Raw genomic sequence first — 17,404 nt, 5'->3', positions numbered from 1 at the left:
GGTGAAAAGAAAATGTCTGTATCCTGTTTCCGTGAGGCCAGTCGGCAGTTTTGAACTGTGGTAGGGATGATAAAAACACGTATAGTGGTATAAATCAACTCGATATGTATGAGTTTTCTAATACACAATAGCAACGTATTATTTTGAAAAAGATTTTCCAAAAATATCAAAGTGAGGAGACAAAATATTCCCACTGCAAAAAAAGAGAAGATAATTTCAATTTCACAGTTTAGAATTAAATAAAACTAACCCTGGAACAAACACAATAGGAACTTTTAGCCAGACCTAATAAATCCCTGGACTGCCATCACAGCATAACGCAGGAACAGTGAGCAAGAGAGGGACAGACCTGTGGAAACTGGGCTACAATACTTGGATAATTTATGTTTGTTTGGACCTGGTCCTGGTTTTTGAACACGTTACTGTTCCATTATCAGACCTTGTCTCATGATGCAATGCTGTTTCATATTAAGTATTTTTTAGCCACCCCAACAGTTCAAAGGCCCTCATAACTTATACAGTCTAAGGCCTTCACTTACCCTCGTCTGCAGGGATGTTGGAGACCTCATTCACCCCCAATTATGTGTGAGTGCATCGAGAGAAGACACCCGCAGGTGAACCCGTGCCTGGAGAAGAACCATACATGTAAACATCTGATGCACACAAAGGCCAAATGTTCCTCAACCACAACACCGAAAAATGCAAATCTCACAAGACAAGTGATTATCATCTTCTAAGGTCTTCTCCCTGGGAAGATTACGATTTGGAAAAGACCAGCAAATGAATCGTGGTCAGGATCTCTAAAGTAAATAGTGCATTGACAGCAGATTCAGTCACTTTAAAGATATTAGGACAGACACTAAACAAAAGACCTGCTCCAGACATGGCCCAGCTCCAGAAGAGATGAGGATGAGTGCGAGTCATCACTTCTGGATTCTTAACTGTACCATAAAATCAGCAGAGGCCACCTCAGGTTGTGCATTTGTTGCTGTCAACTGCTTTTCTGTTTTTCTGATCCTTCTTCACTTGTTATTCCTCTCCTTTTACCCCCTTAGCTCACTTCTCTTTCTCCCCAATCTTTTGTTGAAAATGTGTTCACACAGCTGGGCCAGCAGCGTCAGGGATACGTTTCTAATCCAATCCTCTGATTTCATCCTCCTCTAAAACCCAGACAGATTAAGCAGCATAATGTGACTCATGGTTTGCGTGTTATCTGTCACACCCATTGGTGACGTCCACTCATGCCTAACACGTATTAGCGGGGAAACTAAAAAGGAGTCTTTAGAAGTGAGTGACTTTTGATATTCAGACAATGGTTTTGGGGAACACGTTATGCTTCACGTCATTAGCAAAATGAGCAAATGCAGTTGTGTCACAGTTAATTGCGGCTCTTTAAAAGACTCCTTAGTTACTTTCAATGCTGTGTCTGGAAATGTACAACGCTCTCTTATTCAATATTGTCTTACTATTTTACGAATGTCATGCAGCACAAAAGGCAATTAACTAAAATTAAATTTAGACCATGTTATGCACCTCCTTCACAGCACATTTTAATTATAACACACACTACTCCACACTTAAATAATCTCAAAGTGACGTTCAAATTATCATCATTTCCTAAGTACAGATCTTAGAATCAGTGCAAACTCCTCTCAAGCTTTCCCCTGTATAACAATTACTTAAAAATAGAAATTCAAATAAATTCCATCATCATAATTCCTCAGGACAGCCACCAAATAAACTTTGGGGTGAGGACTTAGACTATTTAGCCAACAAATGGGATTATAGGATACTAAAATACCTCAGAAACTGTGCCAACTTTCTTTTACATGAAAAAGATGATTTAACCAGTGTAGATTTAGTTTCACGCTACATACTTATCATCACCAGTGTTCTGCAATCTGCAGCATAATCCTTAGTTCTGTCTTAGTCCTGTCATTTCTACTTTGATTAAAGTTTAAAACTCAAGCTCAAGCTTGAGCTCAACTATAAACAAGTTGTTTTGGCTGCTTAAACTCAGTCAAACTTCTTTAAATTTGACTTTTTTATGAATAAAGAACAAAAGGAAACAAGTCCAGTCAATGGGATTGTCAGTATTTCCCTTTCATGGTGTAAGAACACACTGTTCACCTAATTCATACTGACAACTTGCAATGTGCATTTTTGAGTTTGTGCTCATTTTATTTATGAGAGACCTTGGAAAGAAATATGAGAGAGGATGGAAGTCGCAACATAACTGTTACCACAACAGTGACACAGATGTTCCTCCATGCAATGACAAGGCTCAGTGCAGCCAAAGTGTAAGTGTGTGTGTGTGTGTGTTTGTGACACAGTGGGAGGTTTTGTGCTTGTGTGTCATTTTTATAATGGGTTTCTCAGTGGTCTTGTGCCGCAGGGGCAGAGGAGCAGAACAATAACAAAAGTGTTGGGAAGCATTAACAGAAATAAGAAAAACATTTTTATTCCGTCGTTCCTGAAATAATTGCTCAGAAACTACAATCGCTGGCCAAAAAATATCCTTTTAACTCGATGTCTCTGGCAGCCACTGTGCATATGACTGAGTCTGACTTTCTATGTGCGTGTGAAGTTGTAATGCTTTTTCCATTATGAATCATTTTTATTATTCATAATTAAGAAAAGCAGTGAACCTAATACTACAAAACAAAACAAAAACACCGCTGGTATGTATGAGTACAGCTGGCCCATGATCCTGCTCTGTAATTGGATAAGAAGAATCAAAACCTCCATCCTGATAGGTAGGAGGGTGAGTTGGCGTTTCAGGTGGTTTGACATAAATTATGCCACTTTTTTCTTTCTCCCATTTGAAAGGGAAACACTTTTCAGAAGATTATTAGAAGATTATTTTGAAGGTACATCAATTTACAACGGGCTGAAGCAGATCAGCATCGCCTGCTTTGGTAGTGTATGTAACTTCTGGTTTTGGGTCCATGCCATTTGGACTTGAGAAACACGGTGACACAATGGTAACATTTTCAAGATTAAAACCTCAAATCTTGTGCATATAAAGTCTTCCGAGCAAAGAGAGTGTGAAGACGCAGCGAGCAAGTAACGGCACACCAATTTATTACATTTAAAGACAGACGATGAGCCACTTCATACTGCAGTTGCAAAGCAAAGCTGATTGTGATGAGGACAAATGTATATCAAATGGACTTACGACAAAGCACAAAGGCATCGTTTATCTTCTTATTGACATTTCAATAGAAGTAGTTCACTGTATGATCACAAAAGTTTTATTTATTTATTTTTCACCTTATTTGACAATGTAGCAAATTCAAATGAAGGAATTTGGAGGTTGGGTTTTCATTGCAGTGATGCTGTCTTAAAAATGGATTCGACAGCAAACGCATTTAGAAATAGTGCAATAGCCGCGCTCTTTGTGTTCGCGCAGTATTAATCGCGGCATTAGTGGGAGGTTCTCCATCACGATAGCTCCTGAGGCTAATTACACCAGTCATGCAGCACTCACTGCTCTTCTCAAGATGCTGTAAAAACTGAGCAGGTTCACTGTAAATGACCCGCTCAAGTGATTACTAATGTCAAACACACACACACACACACACCGTCCTCTATCTCAAAGCCTCCCAGTCTGCGCGCCATGGCCGTTTCCATGGTGACGCCCACCCCTTTGACATCACATACCCTATTCCTAATTTGGGGTGGGAGACAAAATTGATTACTGCTTTGCTTGTTGGTGCGAGGTCTGTGTTTGTGTACTTGAAAACGGAGTAAACAAACCGATGAGATCAATGCAGTACAGTCAATATAGAAACATCCTTTAAGGTCATTGAGTTGGTTCTGAAGTAGCATAAATATTGGTAATGCACCAAACTTCTCCACAGTTTAGAGCCTGTTTTTTTTTTTTAACTCAGTTATACTGCGTGTACGTGTTTTGCATTAAAAGGTTAAATCTTCTTCAAATACAAGTCAGTCAACATTCAAGATGTTTAACATCCAGAAACCATCGAACCAAACTGTCCAACAGTGCCGATGACATCAGCTAAATCCATTTGTTATTTTTGTTCCTTTTCCACTTGTGTGCATTTTAAAGCTTTTGCTAAGTGAGCCAACGAGGGTGGCTACCATTTTCAGATCTGCCAAGTCAATAAAAGCAATTAGATATGAAATCACTTCAGGGAGCAGATGATTTCTTACTGGAAATGTGCTGATCTGTGCCCCAGTCAACTGGCCAAATGCAACCACAGGCTGTGAACTGCTGGATTGATGGGAGGAAACGGTGGCAAGACAAAGGCAATTTTGTGGCAGTTTTCGAGGGGAGGCTGGCTTATTAACAGTGGAGAGAGAAATAGTTTACATTAAAAAGATTATGGTTCATTTCTGTTCTTTTGGAAATGAGACACCAACTCAATATTTCAGCTTGCCGGTCAGAGTTGGTCCTTTCAGACCACCCTGTTTTGAGCTTAAATGGAGAAGAAAATAGCCTATACAGTTGGAAAACAAAACATAGCGCTAAATTGCTGTAGACATACTGTATGTCAATCCGTAGACATAGTAACCAGCAGCACAGTATATACCAGGCAATATGTCAGGCACCTCGTCTCTTCGCCAGCTGTATTCGTAAGATGGTGGATAGATGCTGTGGTGCCAAAACAATCAGGGAAAAGCTAAGAGGATAGCATTTACCAACGATCCTGAGAAACAGCAAAGGTGAAGCACTGCCATTATATGCAATTGATGCAGGTATTGAAGGCATATCAGATACAGAATGTAACTTTACATGCTCTTATTGCGATGTCTAATAGTTACTTCAGGTCTGGAACCTCTGGCTCCGGCTGTTTCCACACTTCCACACAAAGCACCAGCAGGACTTTATAAGCGTCAGATGTATTCATTTCCGCAATATATTGTATGATCTTTGTGTGTTTAAAGTGCGCCGTGAACTTTAACGGCCTGAAACTCTGGGGCTCTGGGGCTGTTCACTGTTGCAGAAGCTTTTCCTGCCAAAATGGCGGCGTAAACAAACTGAGTCACATGACTGCCATTGGAATGAAGACGGTATTTCTGTCTCCTTTAATGTTTCCTAGAAAAAGCATGTAGATTGGAGAAAAATCCTGGAAAAGTTTCATTCATTTAGTTGTGTTTCATTTTATAAATGTAAGTTATAAGATTGTGCAGTAATATTTAGAATGCTCTGCTCTCATATGATTAGTGAGGATTTGGAAATAAATTGGGAAAAAATAAATCACTATTAAATTAATATTAAGCTGGGTTTAGCTTTTCTAGTCTTATGACAGTTTCCTCCTTTTAAGGAAATGTATAGAAAATTGTGAACTGGTTAAATCTGGAAAAGAGATTGGTATTTTTTTGTGTAATTTTATTTTTAGCCCATTTGTTCAATGCTCGAGCTGTTATTCCAGTAAAACTGTTGGCATCTCGTCTACTTCTTTGTCCTCCTACATCTTCTCTTCACTTCAGGACATGGTGACCTGCACTTCTGTCTTGATTTATTAGTTTATAATAAAGAGATGTTAGTCTTGTAATATTTTTGTTTTGTTTGTCAGACCTAGTAATCATCTGTAATGGCCTCATATGATTGGTAATGAAAAAATAAATCCAACACACAAACTATATACTACAGCACACAGACAGCCCTGTGTTGTTTATGTAAATGGTATTTTTCTTAATCTCTGTCATATTGAAAAGGGGGTTCAGGCTGTAGGTGGGAGTGCATTCATTCCTCCCCAGTTTGTTCCACATTGCTCTCACTTCACTCTAACATGACATAGTCAAGAACGCCATAATGGCTCAGTCTCCCGTGTCAATCAAAACACGATCAAAGCTCCTTTGAGCTATGGTAATTTTCTGTTCATTGTAACGCTGCAACGCAGACGTACACTGTGTGTTTCTTTTGTTTTTCCCCTCGCACAAAATTGATGTCAATTTAAGAAGAAAACAAGCAAAAATCTAACCCACATTAAAAGTGAAATGCAAATTGTATCTGTCACTTTTAAGAGATATGAAATATTTACAAAATAAATAGCAAAAAAATCACCCAATATACTGTATTTTATTATAAAACAACCAGTGTTTTAAAAATGTAATCCTCTAGGCTCAAATCAGTGGCCTATGGACTTACAGTCTAATCAGCCTTTAAATGCACCCTCTGAAGGATGTGTACATGGATGGATGAAAAGACGATTTTGCAAATAGCATGGTCAAAATTGCCCTGACCTAATTTCTACTTTATTATGCAGCTTCTTTCATCAGATGCTGAGGTTGCGATGAGATTGTAGAAAAAAGCAGTTTGCCGTGTGTGAGTGTGTTGGATCCAAAGTGTTGAGGAGGTGTGCTGGTCATTTCTCACCTAATACTGTCTTTATTTCCAACCCCTAAGCCCTCAGCTGGGAAAAATACTACCGTTACCGCAACACCTTGATCTCTCTGCTCCTTTCATTGTGTGACTCATGCAGGCTGAGGATTACACTCTGTATTTCTTCACAAACATATGAGGTCACTGTTAGACTGTTAAAAAGAAAAAGAAATCTTGTTTGTATGTTTCTGTTGTGGTCTTTTTTCTTTTATTGTAGGAATATGACAGTACTGTATATCTGCTGCTTGTGTAAACCAGAGGATCAGCTCCTAGTTTTGATATTTTATATTAAAGATTTTATTTTTTTGTGATTAAAAAATAGGAAATGAAAGGTATCCCGCATTGTAAAAAAAAAAAGTGTTCGTAAGGTTACATCTGAGCTGCTTGAGATATCAAATTAAAGGTCATGATAAGGGTTAGCGCAGCATGTGGATATACATAGAGCTGAAACAATTATTCGATAATCGATTAATCGGCTTTAAACATTTTTCATGATTAAAACAACAATTCAGATTTTTTTAGCCTCATAAATGTGAATGTTTTCTTCATTTCGTTCCTCTGTGTCACAAAGAAATCATTAAAAACTGAATCATTTTGGTTTATGGACAAAACAAGACATTTGAGAACATCATCATTTCCAGGTTTGACAAACACTGATCAACATTTTTTTATGTTTTCTGATATTTTATGGATCAAATGATTACTCGATTGTTCAATTGTGGAAAATAATCGTTAGTTGCAGCTCAAGTTAAACAGGTGTTATTTATTAGTGATTTAACACCGTAACTGTTTAGTTAGTGTAAAAGAAACTGGTTCATCATAGTGCGATGTGTTTTATTTTGATATAAAAGGTCTCAGGTCTGGTTTGGACCCAGATTCTGCAGATCACGTGGAGAAAAGCTTTGTTACCGCAAAGGAAACCAAACCAACCACAGGAAAGTGTTGCAGATTTATAATTTAATGATCTTATCTTCATCAAAAAGCATGTGTTTCTAAGGTGTTTAGATTGTATCGTCTATAGGTGATGGAGCCTTTATGTGTACTTGTTACAGATCATTAGTAACCATGGTAACGCGTCAAAACCTGTAAATGTACAGGTCAAAAAAGAACACACAGTCCACCTGGAATAAAAAAGTATGGATAAGGGAAGATAAATAAAAAATATGTATGCTATGTAATAAACTGTGAGTTTGCAGATGACAAACAGTATAGTCCAATATTTATTATCCTCCCCAACAAAGCGTGCAATGGCAGGCCTTGTTAATACAAGAACATGTTTTTGCCGCTCTAAGTACGATTATACTTATTTTTGAAGGGTTGGTTGTAAAATCCAAGTATTCATCTTTCAAAGTACACCATGGTTATGAATGTTGTAAAAACTGTTTTTGGCACCAGGTTGAAATTCTCACTCCCTTTCTACAACGCCTGTGTGTGGCAAATACAGAATTATGGAAGATGTCTGTTAAGTGACTGAGTAAACGCTTGTTTTTATCTGGCCTCACAAAGTTCACTCTGCGTCCTGCATTAGAGGTTAAAGGAATACTTCACCAATTTGCATTTTTTTTAATTTTAGATACTTTATTAATCCCCTTAGGGAAATTATTCTCTGCATTTTGACCCATCCCAGAATTAGGAGCAGTGGGCTGCCACACTGAGTAGTGCCCGGGGAGCATTGGGGGTTGGGTACCTTGCTCAGGAGTACCCCAGCCCTTTTTTGGCAAGGTGGGGATTTGAACCGGCGACCCTCCGGTTACAAGTCAAGTTCCCTTTCCACTTGGCCACGGGCTAGCCGAAGTGGGCAATTTAGCTTTGTGTTACTCGAATAGGGGTAGTATTTTAAAAAAAAATTGTGCTTCACAAACTCAGTTTCCCCTTAGTCGAGAAATATATTCATTATTTTTTTTGTTACATGCCCACCAATGACACTTGGTCCAAGGCTTGAAACTGCAACGCTAATTCCGCACTTTTTAGACCCACTCGTAGGGGGACGGGACCTCATTCCATGAATGTAAACAGTTTCCACCAACCAACAGTTACGCTAACAGGACCAAGTGTCACCAGTGGGCACGTAACAAAGAAAAGAATGAAGATATTTCTCAACTCTGAAACTGAGGTTGGGAAGCACAATTTTTCAAAAATACTACCCCTATTCTAGTAAAACAAGGCTAAATGCAAATCGTAGAAGTATTCCTTTAAATGTTAGATCTAAAACTTGAGGTGCTGAGATGAATTTGTCCAATTATGTATAAAAAAAGTGTCTCACTGTGTGCATTACAGGAGCTGCAGGTCCACACAGGGAAGTATAGAAGAAGAGACAGTCTGGGATCTATGCAGGTGTTGTTACTTGTGCCATTGTCTCCACCTTTATTAAATTCAAAAAGCCAGAAGCCAGTAGTTTGTTATACCTGAGAAAGGTGACTAATTAATCATGTGTAAGCGGTGTGGCTGCGTCAAACAGTGCAGCAGATGTGAAATGTGTAAAATATTACTCCGCATTAACAACCCCACCGTTCGACCTGACCAAATGTCCAACGTGCCATTACCAACAGTCATTATTGTACTGCTCTCAGCCCTTTGGCAAACACACTGCCTGCTGCTGCAGCCAAATACTTCAAATTGTGACTTATCAGGCCAGAGCACCATTTTTCTGCACCCCCAGTTCTTATGTTCTCGTGCATACTGGACTTGAATGGCCTTGTTTCCATGTCAGATGTATAGCTTTTCGGCTGCAGTTATTCCATTAAAGCTACTTCTGGCCAGACTTGCATGGGTGTACCTGCGTCCCACGGGTCCCCACTATAGTTCTGAGTTGATGGTACTGCTGGACAGGGAAGTAAGCACGACGTGTCCTTCATTTGCCACGCTAAGTTTTCCTTGGCTGAACGTTGCATGTACAGTCCTCAATGTCGCCCGTTTCTTTGTGGTTGTTCACAAAAGCTTGGACAACACATACTCTTAGTCTGCCTGCTACATCCTCACTTTGGTAGCAGTCGTCTGGCTGCTCCTCACCCAGTGTTAAGCCTCTTACAGCTGTTTCTCTTTCACTTAATGACTGCGTTTCAACTCACATATGAAGATGATGATCATTAGCACTTGTTTGGTGTAACTGGTTAATCATACACTCGACTGTAACCCTACAAAATCCCTGATTTGTGCGAGTGTACCTGAAAGCCTTCTTATTTTACAACATTTTTTGCACAATAATGTAGATTTACATTCATTTATTATCGTATTTTGTGCATACATACAGTTATATGTGTATTACGGTTATTGATTACTTATTGATTCCAGCACATACTTGTTGGAGTTATACTGTTGATGCACATGTATGAATCCAGGCTGATTGATCGGCGATCTGCACATGACATACGTCCACTTGACGTGCGCATTAACGTGAGAATGATGGAGACACAGTTTGTGGGTTAAGAAGTGAGTTGCAGAGTATTTGTTCAAGCAGCTGAAGGGCAGGAAGTGTAACTCAATAAACAGAGAGGGAACAAATGGTCTCAGACATGATGCAAAACAATCAGTCTGCACATCCTGCATTTCTCTCTCTGGTGCATTCCTCTTGTGCACTATGCTTCGTAATAAAGTGGGGGGGGGGGAGAACATAATGTCTGTTGTAGTGCATGTGTTCATCTCTGCAGCTTTCCTTTACCCAAGTAAAATGGTCCAGAGAGAGGCACTTTGTCGAGTACTGAGATTCAGGGATCGTTGTTTTTCTGATGCTATGGTGAAAAAAGTGCACATAATGAGTCTGTGTGCGAGTTAAAAAAAAGGTTTCCTCTGAATGTAACATTAAATGTGAACGAGAACAAGAAACATCCATCCATTCATTTATCCAGTCCCAGCTGACACAGGGTCAGAGGCAGGGCACACCATGGGCAGGTGGCCAGTCCATCACATGGCCGACATACAAAGACAGAAATGGAAACAGAATCTGCAAAATGACTTACTTCCAGACATGCAAAAATGAGCCTGCACCTTTTCTGGAGTTCACATATGATGCAGTAAGAGATTATACTGGTCAGACATGACGGACAACAGCAGCAAAATTCTACCCTGCAGTACATCCCCCTATATTTGTTGTTTGTCAGAATTCAACATGGTGGCATTCACACTCTGTTTTAGGTTTAAGGTTCAAAATGTGTCCACTGTGAACTTAAATCCTTGGATGTTCTTAAGTGCTAACACTACACTATCAACATGTTCAGTTTCTCTTTGTGATTTGGAATTGTTGCTCCTTGTTTAGCACAACTATCATCCTCGCTCTTAAGTGATTGCTTTTGTTGGAGAAGTGTATTTGGTGTTTTAAGTTGCTGCAGACTGAAGATTTCCAGCTGCTGCTTCTCATGAAAAGCTGTAGCGGCGCGCATCTGCGACTTGTGCTTTTTTCTCTCACTTTAAATTTTTGCATGAGTGGAATGGCACAAGAAGAAAGAGTCCCGCTGACATGTGCGCACGCTCAGAACACATTTGCTGTGGTGTGTTGTGTGAGTGAATCACCACCAGCACCTTTGAGCTGCTCCATGAGAAGTCGCGTCTGCTGTGAACAGGTTTACAAGATCTACAGTAGGTAGAGAGATCACGGGACGCTGTCACATTGTAGCGCAGCGACTGTGGATTGAAACGTCGATGCACCTCTGGCTTCACTCCAGTCACAGATGTGTTTTCTGTGAGCCGTCACCGACTGGAGCTCGGCCAGAAGTGTAACATGCACAGATGGTTGAACCTGTGAAGCAGTTCCTCTCTCTTCTGTGACTCGCTCTTGTGGCATAAATGTGAGTTGAAACCGAGAGTTTATTTATTTATCACAGAACGAGCAGAAGGGGAAATACCCTCTTTTTTCGACCTGCAGGTCACTCCTAATGATGCTGTACAGTTGCCCGACACTCTTTAATATTGCAGTCACCAAAGCTGACATAAGCTTTGGTGACATAATCCTCCACCAGCATTTCTTTCTCTTTGCATGTGCTCGATATGAAGCAGTAGATCAGTGCACCCAGTTACGTTGTTTCAGTCAGTTCACTGCAGGGAACTCCAGGGAACAAGTGCTTCTTTTCTTTCTTTCTTCAATTTCCTCTTCTCTTCTCTTCTCTTCTCTTCTCTTCTCTTCTCTTCTCTTCTCTTCTCTTCTCTTCTCTTCTCTTCTCTTCTCTTCTCTTCTCTTCCTCGTCCCAACAGTGGAAACAAAGTCCGGCCTGAAGTGTTTAAAAATTCTCGAAGGCTTGTAAATTTCTTTTACTAGAGTTTTACTGCTCTGCAGACGAACTGCCAAACATGCTGTCTGAACTCTGCTGAGTTGGGCATTGTGGGTATTGTAGTGTCGTGTGTGTAGCATGATTTGATTTTAATCAAATTTAAAAAAGCAAATGCACTGCAATCACAATCACGCCACTGCACAAGAGTGAAAAGGACCTCCCTCCCCTGTCACCGAACATAATACCCCGCCCTCAGCTTACAACTGACTGAAAACTGGCTGAATATTGTCCATTTTGAAAAATGAATGTTCAACCTTCAAGCGAGTTTTTACAACAGTTTTCAAGGTTGGCACGAGCTCTACACTACCAGTGTTCAGGGAGCGATGCCGCTGGGTCAGCCAAATGGTTCGTTTTGCAGATCCAAACAAAAATTCCATTTTTTTTTCTTTTTACCGACTATTTTGGACCAAATATGAACAAAGGAAAACACAAACTGTTCTGTAGCATGCAGGAAGAACACAAGACTGGCCCAGATCCTGAATAAGTTCATAAAAAGTTCATAAAGATTAAAAGAAAACAAAAATAAAGACAGAATAAAACAAATGTGAAAACTAAACACCTTCCTCTTCCCAGCTCCACCCCCACGTCCAAATATGGTCTCTTCTGGTGTCAGAAAAGCAAGATCATGCACATGGAACTGCAAACTCAAGGAGTTCCCAAAACCAATGAGTGACATTGTGTATGTTGTCACTTGGCACACACTCTCACAGACGGGATTAATGTGTGTCAATGGGGTTGGGATTAGAGCAGTGGACTGGTGTGAATGCAAGCCGGTGATAGCAGAGGTGTGCTAATCCTTCACTCGCCCCTGGACATTACCTGTCACATAGCATCACACAAACCTAGTGAAGACCAGAGAAAATGCCAGACGGTAAATAGATATTAGGTGTTCTTGTTGGGAAATATTTAAATTTAGTTTAGTTTCTGGCCTGAATAATAAAACCTGACACACAATGAACTGACTGAACCTGCACACAAACCATTGCAGCTTTTCCGATTAATCTAAACCAGATTTAATAGGAGTAAATAATTTGTGTGACACACATGACTCACACACCATTCCTGTCCCCTTTTGTTTTTCTCATTTTGTGGCCATATGCTGAGATTGTTGCACATTTCACCTTTGGCAAAGCCTCGAAATCTCTCTTGTCTTTCTTTTGGGTACTTGTATTCAAAGCACTACCACGAGCAGAGTGTTGCTCTTTCGTCTTTGTTTTAAGATTGTTTTGAATTTCACACAGAAGCTGGGAATGTTTCCAGGGGAGGGAAATGTTCCCATACAGCAAATGATGTGTCAAACAAAAGAAGACTCATAGTTGATATAAAATAAAGTGGGCTTTTCTATTTTTTTTTCCTTTCTCACATAGTGAGAGTACTCACCAGGGAGAGAGAGGGAGCGAGGTGGCGATGGGTGGAAGATGATGAGAGAAAAGAAATGTAGGATGGTGGAGGTTGAGGTCTTGTCTTGCTAACCCTGATTCCAAGAGGATTATAGATGTTTGTAGAAGGTTTAGAGATGAATAAACAGTGTCATAGTTCAGCTGCGACCTTTGACCAATGTCATGCAGTTAGGATTTTTGAAGTTTTGGGTGTTTGGGATCTGGTTCACGGGTTTCTGTGTTCTGTGCCTGAGTCTGCTCTCATGGGTTTTTCCTGCTGTGTGTCTTCTGAACTTGTGACTGGTATGGGAAGCCAAGAACTTTGAGCAGGATTAGCTACCTAGGTTTCCTTCAGCCTGTTTTCATGCACATTTTCAATTTGTGCTTCACAACACCAGAATGGAAACACGGAAAATTTGGGAAAAAAAAGTCTTGAAATATTGCATTAAATTTGGCGTACCCAATAAAAGGAAGAATGAGAACGAGTGCAATGGAAAGAGTTTCTGCGAATGAAAGAGAATATTTAGAAATGACATGAAAGGTCCCTCCTCTGCTTCCACATCTCAATGCACTGGAAAAATAGAGGAAATGGCGGGTACAGCGGGCGAGAGGAGGTTTGTGTGGACTGATGAGGAAACCACAACATTCCTCCACTTAGTGCAGGAAGCAAATATTATTACAATAATGAATTGAAGCAGCCACGAAACACCACTGTATATGAACAGCCATAGGTGCTCTCATCAAGTTGCACCTTGGTATCTTTCTGTGGCGATGCAGACTTGTGTGCTACCTACTGCTAATCTTGGTGAAGCAGTTGATGGAAACACAGATACATGCACGATTTCTTTCACTGAATCTTTGATGTAATGGAAACCTCGCTATACAGTATATAGACTGCTTTATTGGGGATATTATGTGTTTTCCACATGTCTGTAAAGCACTGGATTTGATAACGTTGTACTTCACGACCCCGCAGAAACATGCATACACTTCAGATTTTTGTGTTTATAGACTTTAAAGATTGATAAACTGGATTTCAAACGAGATCTAAATCTGTTTTTAGTGCTGTCAAGCTATTAGATTATTTTTTTTTAGATTCAAAGAATTTCAAGAATGCCAAGACTAATGTAGTCTTGATGTTTTGAAAGGCTTTCATTACCCTGACGATTACATTAACTACTATCGGAAACCTGGAGTTTGTAGACGTGAACCTTGGGAGTGTCCAGCTCGATTCAGAAAGCCGGTTCCAGAAACACGTCGGTCCTCGTGTGTGTGTACGTGTAACTCGATCAGATCCACTGTGAGTGTCCCGTCCAGATCGTGACTCCAACAAAAGAGCCAGGCGGTCTATAAATACATCAAGGAAGACAAAATCCTTCAGGATGGCAAGAGAGCGAGAGAGAGGAAGATGCTCCTGTGAAAGATGGAGAAGATAGAGGAGAATTAGCAGTTAAATCATGTCATGTTTTACCCTCAAACATGATATAAATCTTGTCTGAGTCCATGTTATTATTTGTAATTTTTCTTACAGTGGATTTAATCAAAACTGTGTCAGGAGATGCTGATATTATGAAGATAAACAAAAACCAGAGGGATAAAAAAAAATAAAAAAATTGAAACATCAAACAGTCTGGTGTTAAGAATACCAATTTTTCCAAATCTTCAACTGAACAAACAATAAAACCACCGTCCCATGTTTCCAGTCAACATGGGACAAATCCAGTGTGAATATTTTCTGGTCTCTGTTTACTCAAGTTCTCAATATACTTGTGACGGCATGTGGAAAGAAATCATTGCAGTCTAGCGAAATTTAGATGTAATTGCCACATTAATCATCAGCTCATTTGCATTTCTCCATGTTTCTTTTCCACTTCACTTTTTTATTACTGTAAACATTTCCTCGGCATCATTATATTATTTCCACCAAATCTGCCCACTGATGTGTGGTTCTCCTGACTTTGATCCCACCAGACGTCGTCATGAAGCGGCGGGGAAAACAATGGCAGTAGATTGTTTGTTGCGCTGCAGGACACGGGGAGATGTGGGTGTGGAGATTGTTTGTGTTGATGAGCTATTTAATTAACAGGTAGATGAATGAGTCTGTGAGACAGAGGGAGGCCAGCTGGCTGCAGGAGGGGAAGGAGCGCTAACTACATTTCTTTCTCAGTCCTTTTTGTTCATCTTTGATGTTGTTGTTTTTTTCTCAGTACAACAATAAGTAAATAGAAAAGAAAAAGCATCTGCTCGGACAGTGAGTCTGTGTTAGGGCATGTAGATGTTCCTTAAGTAAGTAGATATGTTATATGTAGGTCCTCTCATGTGAATGTACACAGGTGCATTTGCATGCACTGGGCAAGAAGACACACTCACGGTAAATCCATCTGCTTCATGGTTTGACATGCTGTGCATTCAGAGATGGTCTTCTGCATACCACGGTTGTAACCAGAGTTTTGTTGTTGTTGTTGTTTTAGTGACTTTCACCTTGAAGCAGTCTGGACTAGAGCTGCAACTAACGATTATTTTCATAATCGATTAATCCGTTGATTATTTCCTCCATCAATCGATTCATCGTTTGGTCCATAAAATATCAAAAAATAGAAAAAAATGTAAATGTTGATTAGTGTTTGTCAAACCTGGAAATGATGATGTTCTCAAATGTCTCGTTTTGTCCACAAACCAAAATGATTAACTTTGAATGATTTCTTTGTTTTCCAGAGCAAAGAAATGAAGAAAATACTCACTTTTAAGAAGCTTAAACAAAAAGCAAAAGCTTTCAACCGATGAATCGATTATCAAGATAGTTGTCGATTAATTTAGTTATCGATTAATGATCGATTAATTGTTTCAGCTCTAGTCTGGACACTCTCATTTTCACCTATAGAGAACTGCTGCTCACTGGATGTTTTGTCTGTTTTGGTGTATCTAGTAAATTGGCCATGACTGTCTGTGAATGAAAGGTCCACATTGAGACGGAAGTGTGTGTTTGTGTGTGTGGAGCATCTTCCTCTTGGTGTTTCTATACTGGTATGGCTCCACGTCACAGGGGCGAGGACTGAATCATTTTCAAATCAATATCACACTTTGAAACATTGCAATTATAGCAGTCTCCAGTTTTATTGTAATGTGTTTTTTTATCATCTATTTTTAATGGTTTATGCCAATTTATGCATTTTTACGAGTTTTTAAAACATTTCATATCTCTAACTTCTTATGCTGTAGCATTCGTGTGGAGGTTCATAGTTTGATGTTATCTACGGTGGTGATCCTCCGTTTTGTCAAGCAATGAATATTCAACTGATGCTTGAATTTATCAAATCAAATTGCAATATCTGATGTAAAAATAGCGCAGTTACGTATTTTAAAGTCATTCAGATCTAGTGAGGACATTTTAGGGAAGTGATGGGGGCTTACATTTTAATTTTAGTGTTGAAATTAGTTTCACATTAGTGTTAGGCTTTTAGTGTAAAGGGCTTGAGGATATAATATATCGATGACTGTCCTCCACAGAGATGGGGAAATAAGATTTGATGTACGTGTGTGTGTGTGTTTGTGTTTTGAAGCCTGAGAGCAGCTGCTGCCATCAATCTCTCACCGAGAGTCAGCCACTCATTCACTAAAGACAGCTACCCACCAACAGTGTTAACTTCAGCTAATTACATTAGTTTGCTTCCATGAATGTGACATCAACAGTCGGTAAGTTTGTCATGGTGACTGTGAATGTTTCCTGTAGGAGGAAAAATCTGTCATATAATAATGGTTATACGTTGAAAAACTGAGTAGCTATATCTTTGTAGCTGAGATTTGACTGTTTCCATTTATAGACAGCTAACAACAGGTCATTATAATAATTTAGTCCCTAAATCACAACAGACATCATACTCCAGCTAATACCCTGCAAAGTACCAGTGGTATGTCGGCCCAGTGTTGTGGTGCACATGATGCCAAAGATATTTTAAGGCTCATTGTACAGGAATACTGGATGTTGCCCAACTACCAACTTACTTTTTAGTCATGCCAGTAGTGCAGCCCATATCAAAATGCCTTAATTACTACTGGAAGACAGAACCCATTCCACACATAGTCATATTCTATGGTTAGTCCCTCACCTTAAACCACCTTGCATCTTAAAATTGTAAGGATAGACACTTTGATGGTGTCACAATATGGCCAAAACATAATTTTAGGATATGTCTGTAAATTCTGCATCCTAACTGAACCTAAATTCTAATTATGATAGATTGACCTTTTTTTGGGGTCTGTCAAGTAGCAAGACTTTTTTTTTTTCTTATCTGAAGAGCAGGCACCAGTAAACGTCTGCAACCTAGTGTAAAGAACACAGAACAACAAGGCAAACAAAGATGGCTGACTTCACCCCATTCACGCAACAAGCCTCTGTCAATGTATCTGTGTAA

At 39.6% G+C, this 17,404-nt stretch overlaps 1 protein-coding gene across 12 annotated transcripts in view; it reads left to right on the top strand.

Moving 5' to 3' along the window:
* Positions 1–17,404, top strand: part of kcnq5a (potassium voltage-gated channel, KQT-like subfamily, member 5a) — a 105,031-nt gene that overhangs the window by 26,464 nt on the left and 61,163 nt on the right. The gene's annotated exons all lie outside the window — the stretch shown is intronic.

This window comes from Solea solea, chromosome 15 (assembly GCF_958295425.1).
Source record: "Solea solea chromosome 15, fSolSol10.1, whole genome shotgun sequence".
In the NCBI taxonomy this organism is placed as follows: Eukaryota; Metazoa; Chordata; class Actinopteri; order Pleuronectiformes; family Soleidae; genus Solea; species Solea solea.
The sequence above is the reverse complement of the archived record's forward strand: the minus strand, read 5'-3'. Positions and strand labels throughout refer to the sequence as shown.